We start from the raw sequence: 22,824 nt of genomic DNA on the forward strand, positions 1-22,824 counted from the left end.
TCAATTATTATTTCTATTTTCTTTTAATATTTATTTTTATTTGCGTTTCTGGGTTTGGTCCGACACACCTGCTGGGAGAAGAAGGCAGACACTCTTACTGGACCTGGTGTAGAGAGCATGGGTGCACGTGCCTGGCATGCATTTGGACCCAGCAGTGGCCTAGAAGGGATGGCCTGTGTGGATGTAGCCTAGGGGCCCACCATGTCATTAACACCCCACAGGACTGATAAGTCAGATACATCATCATTTTAGGGGGATAACTGTTATTCTAATCCTGATTAACCTTTTAAGTGCCAGCATAATTTTGCATTTCATTTATACTACATGTGCTCTCTCATTTTCTGGGGGGATTTTTAGTCTACCTAGGAAAACTAAACACTGTTTTTGTTTTTTTTTTCCAGAAGAACCTGTGTATTTCCATTTATGGAACAAGATTTGGAACTCTAAATACCAAAAAAATGCTATTTTTCATGATGCAGGGATTTATACCAGAAAAATATTTTATGCACAAAAATGCAGCTGGTTTGGAAGGAATCAAGTTTCTTGAACATGCCAATACCAGATATGTATAGTTTCATGGAGATTTCTGAATTTTATAGATAAAAAAACTCCCAGCAGTAACTTGCTGAATTTCAAAGCACTAACGTAGAATACGGCATACTTTAGAGTCCAAAGCAAAAAAATCTTGGAACAGTAGGTTTCCCCTAGGAAACCATATATTTTGAAAAAGTACACATTCTGCTGAATTCAAAATAGGTAACCGTGTCTTTTTACCCCTAATTAACAAACATCAAAGCTTTGCTGTGTGCAGTTTCTATAAAACTATTTGAAAATTCTGAAAAATCACCTCAAAACTTTAGCTTTGCAAGTTTGTATCTCCCACATAGCATTAGGTAACATGAGAAAACATCCTAAATTTAAATGCCAGGGGTCCACTGAACAGTTTGATGCCCATTCTGCATAGGATTACCAATGTATCTGGCATTTAGAGACCGCAAAATTAAGTCTGCACATACAAATTGTCCCGAAAGTCACTTCAGCTGCTGAATTATCGACACATTTACTGCATTCTTTGCAGGGAAGAAACAGAAATATAAGTTGACCCCCCCCCCCACAATCATATATTTTTGAAAATACCTAAAAATGCCTCAAAGCATATATTTTTGAAAATACCTAAAAATGCCTCAAAGCTTCCAAATACATTTACTGCATTTTATGCAGGGTAAAAACATCAAAAAAGTTGTTGACCTCCCCAAATCATACATTTTTGGAAATGCCACATTCAGATGAATACAAAATGGGTAACCATGCCTTTCTACTCCAAACTACTGAGTTACAATGCTTTGCCAAAATTGTCGGTTTTGATGAAAAACCTAAAAATCGCCTCAAAGTTTCCAGTTTCTAGCATCTTGTCTCCCACATAGCATAAGGTACCAATAAAAACACGATAAATATGAATTTCAGGAGTTCACTGAATAGTTTGATACTCATTGTGCCTAGGATTATCAAAGTATCTGGCTTTTAGAGACCCCAAAATGAAGTCAGTGCATACAAATTGTTCCGGAAGTCACTTCAGCTACTGAAAAAACAACACGTTTACTGCATTTTTGCAGGGGTAGAAACACAGAAATACTGTATTCATTAATTCCCCCAAATCATATAATTTTGGAAAATACACATTCGAGCAAATCCAAAATGGGTAAGCATGTCTTTCTACTCCAAACTTTCTAGTGCTTTACCAAAATTGTTGGTTAAATACCTGAAAAACACCTCAAAGCTTGCACTTTCTAGCATCTTATCTCCCATATAGAATAAGTTACCAAGAAAAAAACACAGTACAGAGACTCTAGAAAATCATATATTTTCAGAAAGTACACATTCTGCTGAATGGGTAAATACATTTTTCTTCTGCAAACTACGAAACTGCAAAGAAATGCAAAACATAGCATTTTTAAGGAAATTTCTAACAATGGCCATTGCATTTTACCCCATTGTATTCCCTCCACATTTTGTAACATATCAGCATAAAATGTCCTAAATATGAACGCCAGGGTTATACTGAACACTTTAATGCCCAATATGCATTTTTACCAAAATATGTGTTGCTGCAATATTAACACCCGGTGCAGGGCCGCCATCAGGGGGGGACAGGGGGGACAAGCGTACCGGGCCCGGGCATGAAGGGGGGCCCGGCAGCGCTGCATTTTTTTGAAGATCCGGGCCCCCCTTACGAGCGCCCGAGCCATACGTCTTGCCTCTTCAGTGCCAAATGCGGAAGTGCCGAAAAGCCGAAGCCGATGCGACGAAAAGACCCGAAGTCACGGAAAAAGCCGAAGTCCCGAAGTCACGAAGCGCCGAAAAGACCCGAAGTCACGAAAACAGCCGAAGCCGAAGTCCTGAAGCAGCGCAAAGACCCGAAGTCACGAAAACAGCCGAAGCCGAAGTCCTGAAGCGGTGAAAAGACCCGAAGTCACGAAAGGAGGCGAAGTTGAAGTACTGAAGCCATGAGTTCAATTCTACTGAACACCAGTTTGTGTTTTTTTTTTTTAATCCCCTGGCCACCAATGTATTATTTTAATATTCTATAGGCCCCTGCCACCAATCTTTTTTTTAAAACTTTTGTTTTTGGGGCCCCAATTTTTTTTTAACTCGTAAGGGGCCCCTTGCTACCACCATTGTTTTTTTTTGGGTTTTTTTTTTTTAAAAAAAAAATTAATTTTCTTTTTGGTGGCCCCAAATTTTTTTAACTTGTAAGGGGGCCCCTGCCACCATTTTTTTTTTAAATTTTTTTGGGGGCCCCAATTTGTTTTTAACTTGTAAGGGGGCCCCTGCCACCATTTTTTTTTTTTCAAAAAAATTTTTTTTTCTCCAAATTTTTTTTTTGGGGCCCCAATTTGTTTTTAACTTATAAGGGGGCCCCTGCCGCCAATGTTTTTTTTTTTTTTCAAAAAAAAATTAATTTTTTTTCAAATTTTTTTTTGGGGCCCCAATTTGTTTTTAACTTATAAGGGGGCCCCTGCCGCCAATGTTTTTTTTTTTTTTCAAAAAAAAAATTTATTTTTTTTCAAATTTTTTTTGGGGCCCCAATTTGTTTTTAACTTAGAAGGGGGCCCCTGCCACCAATGTTTGTTTATTTTTTAGTTTTTTTTAAATTTTTTTTTGTTGGGGCCCCAAGTTTTTTTTAAAAGGGGGCCCCTGCCACCAATGTTTTTTTTAAAAAAAAAATTTTTAATTTTTTTTTTTTTGGGGCCCCAATTTTTTTTTTAAGGGGGCCCTGACCATCAATAGCTTTTTACAACTTGTGTGGGGGGGGGGTTACTTTTTTAGCGCTGATGTCTGTGTGGTCCTTTAACTGCGATGTGGGCGGGATATGGGGCGGAGCTTGGTCGTCAGTGTGGGCGGGGCCCAGGGGGCCCCAAAAATTTTGTTGTACGGGGCCCCGTGATTTCTAATGGCGGCCCTGACCCGGTGTATGCCATAAGACCCCTTAACAATATGGAGACCCTAGAAAACCATATATTTGCAGAAAAAAATGAATATGAATCCAAATGGGTAAATACATTTTTCTACCAAACTGCAAAGCTATGCAGAACATTGCGGTTTTTCTGAAATTTCTGAAAATAGTCACAAAGCTTACATTTTACCCCATTACATGCCCCACATTTCGTAACGTACCAAAAGAAATTCTAAATATGAACGCCAGGGGTCTATCGAACAGTTTGATGCTCTATATGCATCGATTTACCAAACTATATGGCATACAGAGGCACCCAAATTGATATATAGCAGGCAAAATTTCCATGGGCAAAAACAAGTAACAAACAACAGTGCAAAATGAAATAAAATCACTAAAATCTAACAAAACCACTTAAATCAAAGCTTTGTTTTTTTCGTCTAGTGTAATCAGATGTCAGAATCACAGTTTGAATATTTTAGCTTGACTAAAGGATTTACAGACAGAAACAATTGAACAAAACGTATGTATAGCAGAAAAAACAATAAAATTGCTAACAATGCAATAAAATGGCTAAAAATCCACCAACATCACCAAAATTGTAATATAATCACTGAATTAAAATACAAAAGGCATTGCACAGTGTGGTTAGTGAATTTGCTATTTCACAATGGCAATAAAACTAAATTGTGTGCATGCATATGCGTGTCTACACTTGGCAAATTGTGAGTTATGTGCATGTGTGTGCTTGTGCAAGTGTGTGTGAATGCTGTGTGACCCCCCTGATCCCCCAATAATGTGTGTGAATGAATGTGACCCACCTGATCCCCCATTAATGTATTTGTGTATGTGTAAGTGTGAATGTAAGTGTTTATTAGTGTAATTAGTGTGTGTTTGTGTGTGTGTGTAACACTAACTTGGGGTAGAGGCTGAAAATCCATCTGAGGGAGCTGAGGGGTCCCACGAAGAAGAAGTCTTTGCCCAGGATCCGGTGGAGGGGGGGCATCGCTGGGGATCCAGGAAGTGCGGGCAGCAGCAGGACACGTAGATTCCACATGTCTGCTGCTACCTTGCTTCTGCTTGTTGCTTCTCTCCAACCTGGAAGTGCTGCAAATAGTAGCATCTTGGATTTATGGCATTTGAGTCCTTTTATCCACAGATCATAGATACTATAATCTGTGGCACTTAAAGGGTTAACATGGAAGTGACAAATAAATCTATGTTAGACATATCTAGCGACTAAAGCTGACCATATGCATCAAAATCAGCTTTTTTTTAGCAAGATCACCAAGTGAGAGGATCTTTGCCCAATTCGGCCACATATGCACAGGGCCAAATTGGGCTGATCCAATTGTTTGGCCCCTGGGTGAACGATTGGATTTTAAGAGCAGCCCATGCAAAACCATTGGGAGAGGACTGCAATAAAACGCATATGCAGTCCTCATCTGACAATATTTTGAAACCTGACCATAAGATATCTGGCCGGTTTTAATCCAAGTATCTGTTATGGAGGGTAGAGAAGCTGCAAACTAGATTTTAAGGGGCCTAATCAACAGATCAAATTATATGCATGGCTAGTTAACAGCAATTGGAAGGCATTGGCAGTCTATACTGTCTATGGAACAATATGTGATTTTTATGAAGACGTAAAAACATTGGTGGAGAAAAGACTATTCCCACCTGAACTGTGTGTCCAGACACACGAATGACTGTGATTTCTGTCACTGCCCCCACAGTGCTAAAAAAATCCACCCCTTGTGCTCAGTGACAGATCACCTTCATTCCCATCGCTACACACACAGGCCAGGAATAAAGAATTGTTTGGTTTCCTGCTACAGGATTTAAGGGGAACCAGAGGCTCAGAAATGTTGTGTTTCCATACACAGTGATCATATCTATGTATTTATTTATTTTGCTAATTACATTTCTTGTAGGGAGCATCCATATGTCTATTTATGAAGAGAGCATAAGGTTTTTTTTCCATCAGCACTGATAAATTATTTTAATAAAATCTGAATAGGATTAAACAGAGCTATAACATTCAGTCTTAATGATGTGCAGCAAGTACACAGCTATGTTTTAGAGCGCTGCTGAATCTTCAGCTGTTTCATGGTGATCAGTGGCATTTCAAAGTAAATCAAGAAAGCATTTCGCAGTAATATTGATTTGTGCCTCATCTATTCAGTTTTGCTTCTAAACAGACTATTTAAAACATTTTTAAGCTTTACAGACCATGAAAAAGAATCTCCATGTTCTACAAAATAAATGAGCCAATCAATTATTCCACAGTTTGGCTGGCAATGAATTAGGCAGAGAAGATACAATATGCCTTTATTTCACTGGACTGTGCTGTCTTTTGTCTATTTGGAGGTAATGTGATGTGCAGGAACACATGCCCCATTTGGTTCCACTGCAATATTGTTTGTAGATTACATTCACTGTGTTTATATTGCTGGTCTACAGAATAATGTGTGGGCTGTGGGAAAATACAACATTTAAATATTTGATATATGTACAAAAATATACAGGACCAAGGACAGCACTCCTTTGATTTAAAAAATTACCAAACAAAAAATGTAAATGCACAAAAACAAAGGTTTATTACTCAACGTTTTTGTTCTGGTTGGTTGGCAAACAAAAATGTCCTTAGTCACGTGTATTTTTTGTACTAGCACCCATGTTTTTTTGCTGCATATGGTGTGCACCATTTGGACTATTTTATATATTTGATATATATTATTTAATTATAAAAATAAATACATTAATTGCTTTGATTACACAAACAAGTAGTGGGTACATCATTAAATGAGTTTCAAATATCCTTGTCCCTATATGGGTCCATGTTTTGTCACAAATTATATAATTTTCTGCCACAACTATGGCTCTGATAATTAAGGAATTGATTTTCCCTTGCATGAAAATATTGTCTGAATTTACCATGAAAATTACTGTTTCTGTGTTTTCCTTGGATTGCTATCATTCTTATTGTATTACAGTGAAGCATAGGAAAAGAATATGTTTGCACTTCTACAGCCCCCAAGGGCTCGGTAGCATATTAAGACTGAAACTGCAGAGTCCTGTGCCTTCAGAAAGATTTACAGCATTTACAATGTTCAGCCAATGTGTCCAAGTAAATTGACATTCTGCTTGCAGCATGTTCCAGATGGCTTGGAGTCACACAGGGTAAGACACATTGCAGATGCCAAGAGATCTAAATACAAACATTCACATTAGCTCATGAAGTAAGCAGAGAAACCACTAATGGAGCTTTTGTTGTGCAAATGTCTTGTGCCAATGTACACACCAACTGATACAGACAGGCAGGTAGCAATTAAAGAGAACAGATATCATGACATCACACTTTTTTACTGACTCGAGACAGCTGGGAAACACCAGTACAGAACAACATCATCTAACTATTTTAACTATTTACTAATGGAGCAAATATAAGCACAATACAAGACCAAATCTATCTATCTATCTATCTATCTATCTATCTATCTATCTATCTATCTATCTATCTATCTATCTATATCTATAGAGAGAGAGAGAGCGAGAGAGAGACCCCTGAGTTTTCTTACCTGCTTTCATGCTGTCCTTTATCGGTGCTGGTATTGTCTGAGCACTTTTGGACAGATGGTTGTCAAAATTAATCAAATGGCCAAAGAAATGGCCATAAAAAAGAAAAGCAAAATGTTGTGAACTATAATCTTTTGTTCTATAAATTCCAGAATTTAAATTCACCATTTCATCTGAGTTAAAGAAGAAACCAGTATTCTATATTTATTGCCTGCATGTTTATAAATCATTTAGTGCTCATTAGAAGGAACAACCAAGTGAAACGGGGAATGCAAATCCCTTGGAAACGTAATGACATATTACCTTTCATATGTAATAAATGTAAATGCTCGAACAATTGATTAGGGCTTCTCACATACAGTAGGTACAGGTGTGTAATGATCTAACAATATCCTGCTACTAACAATATAGAAAAGCACAGATGCTATTAGAAAATCAGCTTCATCCTTAGTCAACCGACCATGCTGAACACCCAATTCAATCAAACCAGTCAATATAGACAAAATCTGTAGGGTCAGAAGTTAATGGCCTATACAACATTTCATTCATGGCAGCATGTAATATAGGTCGTCTAACCCAATATCCACAAGTATTTAATTGATCCTAGCCATATGCAAAGCCAAGAGATTTTCTTCCCATCACATTTGATCACATTTGAGATTTAAGGTGCATAAAGGGGATGGAAATCTCTTGGCTTTGCATATGGCTAGGATTAAACATAATATTTGTCATCATGACACTATGGTTATCAATCTTGCATATTCACTTACATGGGGAATTGATCAGGGAAGGTTTGTTTTGCAAGGGAATATTTTTGGATTCAAATTTTAGGCACTAAGGGGTCCGTTTACTAATTTGCGTTAAAAATATTTGCACAATATATAGACAGAATTTTCGCCAAATATGTTATCGCCAGTTTACTAACCTGCGGTAAATATAAATTTGCGAATTTTCTTGCGCAAGAATAATTGTTCGCCAGTTATCGCATTCGCTGAAAATAACACTACGTACACCAGGTTTACTAAACAGCGAAATGTGCTAAAGACAAAATTAACGCCATAATATTCGCAAAAATTTACCGCCACCTATGTAGTGGCATGAAAGTATTTTTTTCGCCAGAAAATTCTCAAGGTGCAGGAAATATCCCATAATAGTGTTTTTTTTTACCCATCATTCTTTGCTGACAGGAGACAGATCTGTAGCTATTGCTGATAAGATGTTTTGGCTTCTGCTTCTATCTGTTGCAACAGCAGCAGTTTCAGCTCAGAGTGTATTATTGACAGCGGCATCACAGTCCAAGAATTCGTCAGCCTCTACACTTTTTTGGTTTCATTGTGATTCGCTACATTAAACTGTGCATTTATATGAAGCAAAGAGATTGACTGGTATGATTTCTTGTTCCTATGATTCTATTGGTAGAAGGGTTTATACAGTATGATGCAGACATGTTTGATTGGTGTTACTCTGGTGATGTTGTTGGATGGTATAATCATCAGTCAATAAAGTTTATGAGTTTTGTAGATGCATTTCTGGCCATAAATGTCACAGTAAAAATTGCCATAATAACCGCCATAAAACAAGACTATTTTATAGCATAAATATTTGCAAAAACTTAATTTGTCGCCAGAAAATTCGCAACTGGCTAAAATTACCGATAACGTAAACTGGTTCATTAATGTAGTGCACGTTTGCAGAATAAATACGCAAGGGTATAACCCTGCTGTTACTTGCCTTTGAGTGCCAGTGTTTTCTTGGATAGTCTGCTGACGAGGGTGCCGATCCCTCCAACACCGTGCACCAGGCGCTGAACTGCTGAAGGTCAGGGTTGTGCGAGCGGGCTACATCACATTTAATTAATGTAGTTACCGCAAGTGATCGCAATGACTTCTGAACGCATCGCTGTTTAGTAAACTTAGTCACTGCGAATATTCTGGTGGAAAAATATTCTCAGCGATAACATGCGGAAACTTATAGTCGGATTTACCGCATTTTAGTAAATGGACCCCAAATTCCAAGTATTTCTGGCTTTCTTTAAATGTGGTAAAACTGAGTTTTATGCTTTTAATTATTATTATGATTATCATCATTCTTTATTTATATAGCACTGACAGAAACTATACATTATTCACATAAATCCCTGCTCCAGTGAAGTTACAATATAAGGTCCCGATCACATTTACACACACAACCGTATCAGAAGAATATATAAACTCCCTTTAAATCATGCCCATATCGAAACCTAAGACTCGATAGAATTTATGCTTTAAAATGAACATGTGTGTGCCCTGGTAATACTATTGTAATGAACACAATATAAGCTCCCACTTGTAGGTCGCTAAAACATATTCCCTTATCCCCACTTGTCCTACAGAAAACAATTAAGCCCTTTTTTAGACAGTTACAATGTGTAGCCACTAATCTGTTTGTTTGAAATAAAAGCAACATGTTGCAATTTGTTTTGTTTAAAGGAAGAACAATAGATGTCTGTCACTCAAGTCTTTTCAACTACTGTGTGGTTTGATACAACCAAACCTCATTGATTTACTTGTAATGAATGACAATCAGTCGGGTTTGTGCTTAGATGATATTCTTGTAATGAATTACATTGTTTGTATACAATAGGGAAATAATTTCTATCCAGAAGTAGATAAAATAATATTCTTTTTGCTAACACTCATTGAGTCAGAAGAAGAACAAAGGATGATATAAATAAACGCAAAGATGAACTTTTTCTGTTGTACTGTCATTATAACATAATTTAAATGAAACAATGCTGATGATTATTAAAGAATGTGTTTCATTTATGTATACTGTGCACTCCTTTGGAGCCAGATTTCTTTGACAATATAATTCCAAATTAGTATATTTATTCTAGCATTAAACTTTTTCTACTTTTTTCCTTAGATCTGACCCTTAGATACTTGAGTGCTCCCAGGTCTTAACTGTTTAAAAATCCAGAAGGTCCTATAGAAGTAAGCAAATTGGCAGGTAGGGTGGGAGAGGAATTGCAAATGTAAACAGTTGCAATGTTGAATAAAAGTCATTAAACCATGGCAGCCAGTTAACTTGCAGGCCACAGACAAATACAGTAAATTCAGTAGTCAAGGCAAGACTAGGAAAAGGAAGATGGAATTTGGAGTCGAAGAAACTTTGATTCAATGGCAGCACGCCAAAAGAAAGGGTAGACTGCCTCTACAATAGATAAAGATGGATAAATATACATGGCAGCCCAAGGCTTTTCTTACATTTATTAAAATGGGTACAATTATTGTGTTCTCAAAATTGATAACAAAGGCAATTCACATGCTATAATGAGTAAATGATTGCGTCCTTCATTTTCAAAAAAGGGGCAAGGTGCAGCCATGGAATTTATATCACACAAGCACAGCTTCTTGTGCTCTCAGAAGGGTGAATCATGGCACTGGAAAGGCAAAGAGCTAGGACTTTACACATACAGCTCTAAAGGCCGCTATTTTGTGGCCTTACCTCTCCTGCACTTGCACTGAGCCCTCTATAAATCACATTTTCTCCATCATTCTCCGTCCACTCCTTCTCATTCATATTGTTATGCTTATTGGTAAATTATTTGTGAAGCACATGAATATTACTGTATAGTCAGTGCAGTATTTCCATAGGAAATGTTTTATTACAAGTTTGTAATTATTTCACATTTCAGAAAGGGATACAATTGTTGCCATATCAAAATTGGAACTTCTTAATAAAGATTAATTTAAAACGTTATTCTTTTTTTTCCAGAAATGTAGCACATTTCTAAACACTGCTTTTATTCGGTCATTTCTTGTGCCAGAATATACTTTGAAACCAATTTTAACTAGAGACTTTGTTTTGTGCAGCAAAACTTTCCTGGTGAGCATTTAGTCATCTTTAACTTGCCTCCCACACAAAGAAAGCTATTAAGGAGGCCTGTTATCAAATAGGTGAACAGAGCCTTAGAAGCTAGTTATTATTATTATTATGCCTCATACAGTACAGAGATCCAGTGATAATAAGTACTAAAACAAACACATTCACATTTTCAGGAAAGGGGTATTTGAAAGGCATTTAAGAAGAACTTTAAATGCTCAGTGGGAGTTTTTAGAAAGACTTTAGACATAGCTCACATGTGTTGGAAGTGTCGTTATGTATCTGACAAAAGCAATGTTTTAGTGAACTGTGATTAAGTACCTAAATAGAAATTAGGAGGCAAAAAACAGACTGAAAATTCCTCATGTTGCGGAAACATACTTCACTTTGCTTGTTAGCCGTCAAATTAAAAGATACAATAGTGTTCAGAAGTTTTAAACTAGGCAGCAATTTTGATGTTATTGACACTGTAATTGATCAGTGCATTGAAGTTATAATATACTTTTTATTTTGTATACATTTTCCATTCATTGAATTTTACATTGGTCACAATTGCAGCAGTTCAAATCTATGGCATTCTAGCTGCCAGTTTTTGAAGCTATTTATGTCATTGGCTTGTATGGCATTTTTTCTCTAGTTTGATCGTATTGAGGTCTGGTGATTGTTCTGGCCAGTCCATCAAAGACTCTGGGTTCCTGATCATTCCCCAAATAGGTTTTGTACAGCTTAGAATTATGGCAATTACTGATCGGAGAGGTTGGTATGAGACTGTAAAAAAACAAGCTTTTTTTTTTTAGAGATTCCAACCTTTTGAACACTAGCAGATTTATACAAAATTGTTGTCTTTGTAGCAGGAACGCAAGGCCTCGTTCACACTGGCTTCTTTAGTAAAGGAAGTTCAGTAATAAAACCTATGCCATTCCACAGTTATTTGCCACTGTGCAATACACTACTAGGCCATAACAAAATACAAGAAGAACCAATGATTGTGCTGAAATGTTCATGTTGTATGATAAATGGGCATATACATTAAATATACAAGACATACAATACTTACAAAAAAGTTTACAATCTAAAAGGAAAAGGGGTTAAGACACAATGTATGGGGATGAGCAACATCAAGTATGAGATATGGAAATGAGCACTGCATTTAGCAGCATATAGTGCACACTGAATCTATGCTAAACTACTGTACTAAAACCTATACTTTTGAAACGAACATGCAGTTTGAATACAATTTGGGTCAAATTTGCTCTCCTGTACATAAGTTCAAGTTCATCTTAAAGGACAGTATGTGTGAGATTTGTGTTAAGCATTGATCTGCTGTCCTAGAAACCATCAAACCTTGAAACCATGGCTTTTGTTTTCCTACATATCTGTAATCTAGTTATAAACTAAAGCTAAAGGTTTTAAAGGAATAGTAACATCAAAAAATGAAAGTGTTTTTAAGTAATACAAATGTAATGTAGAACGGCTGTGTTTGCTTCAGAAACACTTCAATTGTTTAGAGAAATAAGATGCTGTGTAGTCATGGGTGCAGCCATCCAAAGGAGAAAAGGCTCAGGTTACACAGCAGATAAACTCTGTAGAACATAATGGTGTTATCTGTTATCCATTATTTAACCTGTGCCATATAGCATTTTTTTCAATTTCTACCATTGCTACACAGCAGCTTGTTTATATAAACTATAATAGCGTTTCTGTTAAATCGCTCGATCGAACTATTAAATCGTTCGAATTGAATGATTCGAACGATTTTAGCGTACGATCGAACGATTTTTATTCTATGTGTAAAGACTCAGTTTGTAGAAGGTCCCCATAGGCTAACATAGCAATTCGGCAGGTTTCATTTGGTGAAGTATTGAAGTCAAAGTTTTTTTAAAGAGACATCGAATGGTTGAATATTCGAAAGATTTTTACTTCGAATCGAAGTCGATGAAAATCAGATGAAAAGCACCAGATAGTTAATTTAAATTTTCTTTTAAGTGTGAAGTTAAAGAGGATGTTCACCTTTAAATCAACTTTTAGGGGGTTATTTATCAAAGGTCAAGTTTGTGAGCTATACCTTGAATGAGCAAACAACTCAAATGTTTTCTAATTTATGAAAAAACTTGAATGTAAAAAACATGAAAAAATAGCAATAACAATAAATGTGTAGTCTGACAGAGCATTTGGTTTTTAGAAAGGGGTCAGTGACACCCCATTAAAAATCTGGACAGAAGAGGAAAGCAAATAATTGAAAAACTATACAAAAGAAAAAATGAAGGCCAATTGACATGCTGCTTAGAAGTAGTAGTAAGGCATTGATAGATTGTCAACTGAGCCCTGACTGTGTCTGTTGTTGAAATGTAATTTAAGCCTCTCAGGGGTAAATATAGCCAGATTCCCTTATCTGCTATGGTCTCTATACTAAGGCAGGTGTTGCCTAAGGAGTTCTAATCCCACACAATGAGGCATATTTACTGAAGTAAGAATATTGAATTATTTAATTCACCACAACATCAGTTAAAGGCATGAGATGTTTTGGAGAACCAAGTTCATGTTGGTGAAATTCTTCAAATCTATTTGCCAGGCATATTTTCTCCAGGGAATATTTGCCACATTACTAATTGCACTAATAGCACAAGACTGGATTTTCGACAAGAGAAACTTCTCCAGGTTCAAGCTGGCCAAATGCTATAAAGATAGAGCAGCCACTTTTGCATCTCATTGTCTGTGTCACCTCCTCCATAATAATATCCTAAATACATCATGTCTTCATGGAAAAGGACCTTGGAGTCCTTGTAGATGATAAACTTGGCTGTAACAAGCAATGCCAGTCAGCAGCATCAAGGGCAAATAAGGTCTTGAGCTGTATTAAAAGGGGCATAGAGTCACGGGAGGAGGGGGTCATTCTTCCACTGTATAGAGCACTTGTAAGGCCCCATCTAGAATATGCCGTACTGTTTTGGTCTCCATCACTCAAACAGGACATTATTGTATTAGAGAGGGTACAGAGAAGGGCAACTAAGCTGGTGAAAGGTATGGAAAATCTTAGCAATGAGGAAAGACTGGCCAAATTGGGGATGTTCACTCTGGAGAAGAGGCGCTTAAGGGGTGATGTGATAACTATGTATAAATATATAAGGGGATCATATAATAATCTCTCTAATGCTTTATTTACCAGTAGGTCTTTCCAGCTGACACGAGGTCACCCATTCCGATTAGAGGAAAAGAGGTTCCGCCTAAATATTCGGAAGGGGTTTTCTCTCCCTGTTCAGTTGTACAGGCTGATACATTAGATAGCTTTAAGAAGGGGTTGGATGGCTATTTAGCAAGTGAGGGAATACAGGGTTATAGGAAATAGCTCATAGTACAAGTTGATACAGGGACTAGTACGATTGCCATTTTGAAGTCAGGAAGGAATTTTTTCCCCCTCTGAGGCAAATTGGTGAAGCTTTTTTTTGCCTTCCTCTGGATGAACTGGCAGTAATGCAGATATATAAAAAAATATATATATATAAAAAAGGTTGAACTTGATGGACATGTGTCTTTTTTTAACCATACTTACTATGGTGAAATTTCTCTGTTCACCATTACAATTGTATGGTGAAAATCAATGACAAATTTTCACAGACACATTTTATCATGGGGCATTTTTTGGCTTTATGACTCCTGATGCAGTAAATACCATGCATATGTGCTAATCAGACATATATTTGTGCTAATATTTCCTGTGTTCTAACAGGGAAAAGGCGAGGCTGGTTTAGCGAGTGCTATTGTGCCCTCTTACACAAAATCAGCAGAATCACAGTTAAAGAATGTAAATGATGCTCTTAAAGATATCAGGGATGGTTTGCTGCTGTCACTGAGGTGACACTAGAGGTTCTTATTATGCCTTGCAGTGGAAGTTGGGGGCACAGGGTGTACAGCTGTACCAGGCCCGGGCCTAAAGGGGGGCCTGGCGGTGCTGTAAAGTTCTTGCACCGCAGAAGACCCGAAGCCAAGCAAGACCCGAAGCCACGAAAAGACCCGAAGCTACAAAAAGAGCCAAAGCTACGAAAAGAGCCAAAGGAAACTGAAGAAGCTGAAGAAGAACCTAAGGCAAGTTCCACTGAACACCAAAGTTTTTTTTTATAATTTTATTGAACCCCTGGCCACCAATGATTTTTAAAATATTCGATCGTGCCCCTGACCACCAATGTTTGTGTAAAAACTTTTATGGGGGGCCCTGGCACAATTTTTATTTTTTAATTTATGGGGGGCCCTGGCCACCAATGATTTTTTTTAAACCTGTAGGGGGCCCTGACCACCAATGTTTTTGTAAAAACTTTTATGGGTTGCCCGGCACCACTGTTTTTTTTTTAATTTATAGAGGAGGCCCTGTCCACCAATGGCTTTTTATAACTTGTGAGGGGGTTTTTAATGTGATGTGGGGTGGGCGGGAATTGGGGTGGCGCTTGGGGCAGGATCAGTGGTAGACGGGGACCAGGGGGCCCAGTACATTTTGCTGTACGGGCCCCATGAAACAGCTATTCTGCTGTCATGTGCCCTGCACATGTGGTGGATCTCAGCATGAAAATACAGATTCTTTTTGGCCAAAAACTAACCTGTGTGAGTGGAAAGATAGCAGCAGATTGGCGTTTTCACTCTGGTGGAGCAAATACCATGTATGCTATTAGCTTTAGTCTTGCCTAGGCACCCACTGGCTCCTACACTAACAGACCACAAGCTTCTCTAAAGGAATAAACCTAAATACAGGTATGGGACCTGCTATCCAGAATGATCTGTACAGGTATGGGACCTGTTATTCAGAATGCATGGGACCTGAGGTTTTCCAGGTAACTGATCTTTCCGTAATTTGGATCTTCATACCTTAAGTCTACTAGAAAATCATGTAAAGATTAAATAAACCCAATAGGCTGGTTTTGCTTCCAATAAGGATTAATTATATCTTAGTTGGGATCAAGTACAAGATACTGTTTTATTATTACAGAGAAAAATGAAATATTTTTTTTTAAAAATGTTAAATATTTGGATGAAATGGAGTCTATGGGAGATTGCCTTTCCGTAATTTGGAGCTTTACGGATAATGGGTTTCCGGATAACGGATCCCATACCTGTACTGGAAGAAGCTCGAGATATTAGTGTTTCATACAGTATGTTAATAAAATGAGCTTTAGTTCTGAGACATAAAACATATAAGGGTCTCAACATGAAATCAGGAAATCATTACATAAGTGATTCTATTACATAAATGTAAAATATGAACTGAAGATGTGAAATCGAACATTTGAAGAAAGACTGTACATAGAATCTTTTTTAACTCAGTTTTTGATTTTGCAGAGGTCGTTCGCCTAAGTGATAGGAGTCTCATGTGCCCAGTTAATGGGCTGGTGCAAGATATATATTTTCTTAGTATCTGTCCCTAAATGTTCAATAAAGAGAAAGATGTAGTAGCCACTTAGGCCTGTGTGTTTCTACTGCTGATCTGATCATTGGTTTTCCATTTGCAGAGGTTCCCATTGCACTATTGCACTCAGGTGCTATTTACCTTAAGGTTTTATTTATCTTCTTTATTGTGAAAATAAAAATGACTCTGCAGGTTGGTAGCATTTCCGTCTCACTCTGGGAAACATTGGCGTTATTTTCTCATGAATTTTTTCATCCCAAAATTAATTTGGGTTGTATTTTTGGTGAGCATTAGGCAGACATTTACTTTAAAAAAGATCCAATATTAGAATGTTGTTGGGTGTATGCTGTGCAAGGCAAGAAACTATTTTTAAATAAAAACATACAGAGAGCATAAGCAAGTCCCCAAGAGATGTCTTGTAAATAAATAGATTATTCCTGAAAGAGTCCAGCAGGTCCCAGTCTGTTGCAGGAAAAAAACCCATTCTTAAAATGTACATGTGTTTAAAAGTGCTCCATTCACTTCTGTCCTTCCTGCCCCACTTGTGAATCACGTGCAGTGCGGCTAATGAGGAAAACCCTAGTGCTACCTCCAAAGTGAGTTCCAGGGTTCCCAGACCTGGCTTGCTTCATTATACGCATCAAAATTGCATCTAAAAAAATCGTCAAGGGCATCATTTTGACGCTGAGCAACAAAGTGTTAAAACCCGAACACTGAAAGTTTCACCTGATTCACGAGGAAGTGTAAATTTTCATTCACTGACCACAATTTATTCAGGTCCCTCAGGTAGTAAAAATTAAGGCATAACTTTCTGGATTTGTCTGCAGTAAAATACGTAAAATGCATTGATAAATATACCTACTCTGTGATTGCAACACATGAAGTCAATGTATGTGTATACATCATGTATTTTACACTACCTTTACCCCTTTTAGGTGTAAAATATTTTTATATAAAGCCAAAATACTGGAAAATGAAATGCAACAACAAACTGGACTTCATTTTTACATTAGTCCACTAGAGGCCACTGCATCGCCTCACTTCATACAAGTTCTCCCATTTTGGGTCATATTGTAAAAGGTCAAGTTGAATATTAGACCACAACATTTTTAAGTTTGGGTTAAAAAAAAAAACTTTTTTTTTTTTTAATAGAAAATTGCAGTGTTACTACAAACACTAATTTTGGATATCACAAACTTTGGATTGTTACGGTGATGCCCAAGTGAGAGAGTATGGGAAGAAACCATTCCGTTTTATAACATCACTGGCTTTTGAAGAGCAAAGGGTTAAAAAGGTTTATGTTATATACACAGCTTTATTAACACAGCATACAAAACAGGTTTTTGTTGACATTTTTTTTGAGGCCAGGATGAGGCAAATCTTTTGATTTATTCATGGGTGTAACATTAGAGACATAACATAGAGAGCCCAGAGGCCACCAGGATGTTCAGTATCAGTATATGTTTGTAAAACTTTTATTTAATTTGACTGTGAGGCTCAGTAACTTCTATCAATGTATTTGTTTCTTTAAGGAGGGGTGGGTATATTTTATATACTACATATACAGAAGACATGGGTGGAGGGGTGTATAAAAAAAGGTAGACCCTACAACATATTATCCCTAATATACATCACTATTATGGTGCCTAAAAAAAAAATGTACCCGCCAGCATTTACTATAAGTGAGGGCTTGTTTATTTATTTTTGAGATTGCGTTTTGCTGCAGTTTGTTTAAACTGATTTTCTCCTCAATTATAATTTCTTGCCATGATCAGGATTTGTTTTTTCTTTATTTATTAATCCTGTTTTTTTTCTCCCAATTTTTAAAACCCACATTATGCTAGGAATTACTGCCTCTGTGCCTATGCCTGGAAAAACTGGTAAAATGGCTGCACGACACTGCTTTACAGTAAACTTTGCAATAAAATTCAGTGGGGGCTGCCTAACTTATTTGCTCAGTTCAGTAGATTTCAGCTTTCTTTATCCTTTAAAAGCAGTAATGATTAGTGAAGACTAATGGAAAGAAGTGACAATATATTGTGGATATATTGTATATTGAAATGGTGTAAAGATAAACGGATTCAACATAAAATTATATTACGCACTTATTTAACGCCAAATAAGCTTTTAAAAATGGGAAAATTGGCTGAACCTACTTGTCCGAGGTGTAGAGATTGAGAGAGTTCCCTTTGGCACATAATGTGGACCACCATTGGACAACCATCTGTACTTATATTATGGAGATTATGGTTCCTGGAACTCTGCCTTTTAGGGATATAACATGATGTTTCCCCAACTAATAATGCTAGAAGTACTGTCAGATCAAAACATGTTAACTATGCATTGGACAGTCCCCACTAAAAACTAATGGCTGAACTACAGTACATCCCCCAATTTTAAGTTTTCCCTCATTTTACATTGTTTTTTTGTGGCCCCACCTATAAAAATGATACTGTACATAATACATTTCCCTAATTTTACATTCACTCTTTTTAAATACGACCTTATGAAACTGTGCTTAGACACTAGTCAGAGTCTAAGTGATACATGGACATCATTGTTTAAAGGGGTTGAAAAAAATTGCCTAATAAAAAAACATTCTTAGCAACTTATACATTTAGGGGCAGATTTACTAAGCTCAAGTGAATAGTTCGAATGCAAAAATATTCGAATTTCGAAGTATTGTTTTGGATACTACTACTTTGGGTCAAATTCGATCGAATCGAATGATTCGAAGTAAAAAAACGTTTGAGTATTGGACCATTCGATAATCAAAGTACTGTCTCTTTAAAAAAAACATCAACTTCATACTTCGTCACATTAAAGCTACCGAAGTGCAATGTTAGCCTATGGGCACCTTCCAGAGCACTTTTCTACGTTTTTTTTGATCGAATAAAAATCATTCGATCGAACACTTAAAATCATTCGAATCGAAATATTCGATCGTTCAATCGAACCTTTTGTGCTAAAATCCTTCGAATTCGATATTCGAAGGATTTTATTTCGAGGGTCAAATTTGAGGGTTTTTTAACTCTCGAAATTCGACCCTTGATAAATCTGCCCCTAACTTTCATTGCTAACTTTGAATAGTTTACATATATTTGTTAATGTAATTGCCATTAAAATCAGTCCAGAAAGCACTACTGATTTATGCCAAAAAGCTGATAGCTACAGTATTAGCTGGAAATCGACACTAGCACCAACAAAAGAACATTGGATTGCAATGGTGAATAATAACGTCCCACTATATAGACTAACATATCTACAAAGGGGATGCCCAATCAAATTTGATACAATATGGGAGAAATGGCTGGACAAATTTCTACCGTCTAGACGGCAGAACGAACATACTCAGGGATTAAGACAAATGGTACCATAAAGTAAGGAGAAAAATTAGATAGCAGATCTGGAAATATACTAGAAAGTCAGACCAGGTACTCTCGGGTAAATACCTAGTTAGTTAACAGTTTAAAGTTTTAGTCAAGACCAGGTTACCTGGCAATGCTACAGTGTATAATATAGGAAAAGGGACAATGAATATATTACAACAAACGTATCCCTAACACTAAGGACCAGGAACTAACATTGGGACCGTTAATCCGGATTCATATCTATATGTCTAATACTTAGGGGCCGATTCACTAAGCTCGAGTGAAGGATTCGAATGAAAAAAATTCGAATTTCAAAGTATTTTTTTGGTACTTCGACCATCGAATTGGTTAAATTCATTCGAATACGAACGAAATCAAACGAAAAATCGTTCGACTATTCGACCATTCGATAGTCGAAGTACTTTTCCTTTAAAAAAAACTTCGACCCCCTACTTCGGCAGGTAAAACCTACCGAAGTCAATGTTAGCCTATGGGGAAGGTCCCCATAGGTTTGCTAACCTTTTTTTGATCGAAGGATTTTCCTTCGATCGTTGGATTAAAATCCTTCGAATCGTTCGATTCGAAGGATTTAATCGTTCGATCGAACGAAAAATCCTTCGATCGATCGAACGAACGTTTAGCGCTAAATCCTTCGACTTCGATATTCGAAGTCGAAGGATTTCAATTAGAGGGTCGAATTTCGAAGTATTTTTTACTTCGAAATTCGACCCTTAGTGAATCTACCCCTCAATGTTATTGTGTACTGTAATATAAAGGACACTACTCATTGTGTTAATACTTAATTGCAATATGAACATGTATAAATGTAAGCACCTTGAAAATTCAATAAAAAAATTATTGTGAAAAAAAAAAAAATCAGTCTAGAAGCAAAAATTCCACTTTACATTCTTGACTTTTTAGCCAGGTGCTCAGGGACTGCCCAATGAACAGTTACACTGGCCATATCCCTTTACCTTTTTCTAAGGGGTTAGCAAATATGGAGAATATAATAAACACACAGAGATGCAGACTGCAAACTCAAAATATTTTAATAAATGGACAAGCAAATTATATTTTTAGTTACATTTTTCCATTAGTAACTTCATTTAAACTCGTAGATAGTGGATTGGCAAGTCGTAATATAACATCACACTACTGCAATAAAATGGTATTTCATAATTACAAATGCAATAGCAAAATAAGGCACTGGTCTAATGGCGCACACAGCAACTGGTTTCTGAAAACTGGAAGCAATAATAAAATAAAGGCTTTTGCTACAGGAAAATACACGGACAATTGGGGCCTTTTACCTCTCCATTTTAAGTTTCAAGTATCAGTGTGGGATTCCTTATGTGGAAATTGGTAAACCCAGAAAGTTCAGAATTAGCGAGAGGCAACCTGTAGTGATGTCTAGATCAACAAATAATTGACCCTCGCCAGACCCTAACCCGAGCCCTCCCGATCTGGCACTGCCGCTCTATTTCTAGACCTGCAAATGAGCTGCCCATCTCTGACATCATAAGAGAGGCAGGGCAAACACATGCTCTTAAATAGAGGCTGCTGGAGGCGAAAGCTGGCAGAGTAAGGAATTCGATTCGGGTCCATTTAATTCATTCGAGTTTAAAAATTTGATTTCATTAATACATTTAGATTGGTCGAATTTCGCATTTATGGGAGTTTAGGGGAGTTTTTAAAAACTCACATGAATTAGAAATTCGACCTTTGATAAATGTGATTCGTAGGGGGTTACTTATTAAACTCCAAATGCCAAAAACCCACATAATTCCTGTTTTTTAGTATAAAATCTGAATTTTTTGTGAAAAAAAACCCCCTGAGGATGGAAAAAGTCCAAATCCGCCGATATATGCATATAATCCAATGGGAGAAGTTTCAAAGATATCTTGATCTGCGCTGGGTTTTGTGAAATAATCCAACATTTGGTGGTTTTTGGGCAAAAATTAGAAAAAAAACCGAGTGGAAAATCTGAAAAAATTCATACGATTCGTATTTTTCAAGACATTTTTTCAGATTTTTTTGCCGCAAAGAAATTTTTGCGGGAAAGTGTTTTGATAAATAAGGAGAAAAAAAAACTGTGAATTTGGTCGGAGTAGTTTTCAGAAAACATTGTGATAAATTCAGACTTTGATAAATGGGCCTCCCCATGTACCTCACTAACACAGGTCCTGTCTAATTTATTCGGTGTACCAGACTAATTAGCCATTGTATAACAAGTCTGCCCATCAGATTCTAATAATGTAATAAAAATAAGTCAGTGTAGCCCTTGGGCAGTATTAGGGCCACAGAAATCATTTGGAGAGTCATGTCTCCAGATGACCAGACCTAAGTTACATTATTAGGTAAAGATCTGCCAATGTATACATGTGTTGTATTAATGGGGTTTTCCTGTGAATTATTGGGCTAAAGCTTATATTTCTTTTCATTGCATTTCTCAAAGTAAGACAGACAGATTACTATTCTGCTGGACTGTTTTGTGATCTTTAGAATGAACATTTCTCCTATGTGACTTTTGAAAATTTAAAATAAACCTGCACTCTGCACACTAGCTATATGGAGTTTGTAGATATGAAGCAGGTTTAGTATGGACGTTTATTCCTCTTAAAGAAACATTAAAAATATATATATTTCTGATAAGAAAAATTTCTTGAAGCAGGTAGAAATACTAATATTCTGGATTTTTAAAAGTCACAGATAAGCATTTCATTCTCTAAAGGATTTCCAGAGGTTGTACTGTAGCTGGAACGCGGAATAGCTATAGCATTGTTATATACACCAAGGGGCCGATTCACTAACTTCGAGTGAAGGATTCGAAGGTAAAAAACTTCGAATTCCGACGTTTTTTTGGGCTACTTCGACCTTCGACTACGACTTCGAATCGATGGATTCGAAGTAAAAATCGTTCGACTATTCGACCATTCGATAGTCGAAGTACTGTCTCTTTAAAAAAAACTTCGACCCCCTAGTTCGCCATCTAAAAGCTACCGAAGTCAATGTTAGCCTATGGGGAAGGTCCCCATAGGCTTGGCTAACTTTTTTTGATCGAAGGATATTCCTTTGATCGTAGGATTAAAATCCTTCGAATCGTTCGATTCGAAGGATTTTATCGTTCGATCGAAGGAATTATCCTTCGATCGTACTATCTGCGC

Source organism: Xenopus laevis, chromosome 6L, assembly GCF_017654675.1.
Source record: "Xenopus laevis strain J_2021 chromosome 6L, Xenopus_laevis_v10.1, whole genome shotgun sequence".
Classification (NCBI taxonomy): Eukaryota; Metazoa; Chordata; class Amphibia; order Anura; family Pipidae; genus Xenopus; species Xenopus laevis.